Raw genomic sequence first — 2011 nt, 5'->3', positions numbered from 1 at the left:
GGCGGGGTGGAAAAGTATGACATGACACCTAAATGGCACATACTGTTTTAATGATGGTGGTTTTGTGAATTCCGTATTTGATATCTATTGAAATGCACTGTATAATCCAGGATGGACAAAACGGTGACGGATATGCATTTGGATAAATGTGTGTCTTTGTGGTATTTGAAGCAACATAGTATTTCTAACTAATGAAGTGAAAATAAACCTTTTTTTATTTATGACTGGTTGTGTAGTGGTGTTTGTCGGTCGGATGTTCCTGTTTAAGAATTAATACAATATAAAAGGTAAAAAAAATTTAACAGAAAATTGTCGGTCTTTAATTTTTTTTTAAGTCTGCTATTGGGATCAATGCAAGAGGTTATCGGCTGAATGGAAGTCAAACCCCCTAATCTACTGCATAGAGGAGCTGCAGGTAATGTTAATATGAAGAGGAACATAATATCAGTGCCTTGAAAAAAAGGGGCACTAATTCCTAATCTTAAGGGCTAATGCCCACGGCCAGATTTCCACTGCGTTTCATGCAAATCCGTGCATTGTACCGCAGCTATTAGGTTCTATTGAAGTCCATTGCAGTCAATGGAAGCCGGCCGTCACGCTATACTTGCGCTGTGCTGTGCATGCGCGCTAGGCGGGACACGCACAGCAGATCCGGGAGGTGAGTATGGGGTCTTTGGGGGGCGCGGTGACTGACTCCGCTGCGATATTCCGCTGGCGGGGTCCTTCACGGCCATGGGCATCAGCCCTTAAGAGGCATTCCAAGCAAGTAAATAAAAGAGAAAAAAGTATCAATTTGTTTACATGCCAGCAACAACCACCGCTGCAGCCAATCATAGGTCTTGCCAGTCATTTTGCTGCACGTACATAATCACTGCTGATATGTAAACAATGACTGGCAAGGGACCACCAGAGCATTGGTGCTGGAGTGGTATCTATTTTTTTTTCTAATTTATTGTATTTTCTGTTGTCCAAGTAGTTTTTTTTTTTTGTTTTTTTTTAACTTTTGGACAACCTGGGTTGTCCCATTTACTAGCGGTTTTGCTGCAGGAAGCAGACCTTAACTTCTTTAGGGACCAACCCAGGCCACTGCGCAATGTACGGAGCTGTTTGCTACCTGCAGCAAACAGTTAGAAGTGGGACAAACTTTGATCTTACTGCTATAAAGTTATTCCGGTCAAGGAAGTGCACTTTAAGTGGCTGAAATAAAGATGTCAGAAATCTTTTTTCTAGTGGTGAAGACCCCTGCCAATGACTAGGCCCCACGGAGAGCTGTGTTACAGCCCTATATAGCCCTTATACAACTCTTATTGAAGAGGCAATGAGAACCAAAGGGTACAGCAGAGCACCCCTATGTCCAGGACCTCCACCCGTCACATTATCAGCGTTTATTCTGTATGCACCAGTTCTTCATGGCACATAAAGCTTCATCAGATCTAGCACTTCTGGAAAATGCTGGTGCCATCAAAACCACTTAATTTTGTAAGGGTTGTCTGCAATCTGTGAACTGAAGCATTATCCGTATTCTCTCCATTATCCTAACTGTTAACTAATTGTGCTATGTGTATACAGTACTGTGCAAAAGTTATAGGCAGGTGTGGAAACAAAGGAAGTGCTTTCAAAAATGGAAGTGGCAACCCCTTAGTGACGGAGCTTTTTTGCTTTTTTTCCTTTTTCGTTTTTTCCTCCTCACTTCTAAAAAATCGTAGCTCCTTTATTTATCAATCGACGTCACTGTATGAGGGCTTGTTTTTCGTTAGTACGATTACTACGATACAAAACTTGTAGAGTTTTTTTTTTTTTAAGATATTTAATTTTTTAAAATTATTTTCTGAGTCCATTTTCTGCGCACAATAGCTTTTTTTATTTTTCTATTGACAGTTATGTGAGGGCTCATTTTGTGCAGTATGTCCTGACATTTCCGTTGGTACCATTCCTGCGTACAATTGACTTTTTTTAAACACTTTTTTAATTAAATTTTTTTCTCTGAGATAGGGTGAGCAAAAAAGTGCAC

The sequence above is a fragment of the Eleutherodactylus coqui genome, chromosome 9, assembly GCF_035609145.1.
Source record: "Eleutherodactylus coqui strain aEleCoq1 chromosome 9, aEleCoq1.hap1, whole genome shotgun sequence".
Classification (NCBI taxonomy): Eukaryota; Metazoa; Chordata; class Amphibia; order Anura; family Eleutherodactylidae; genus Eleutherodactylus; species Eleutherodactylus coqui.
The sequence above is the reverse complement of the archived record's forward strand: the minus strand, read 5'-3'. Positions refer to the sequence as shown.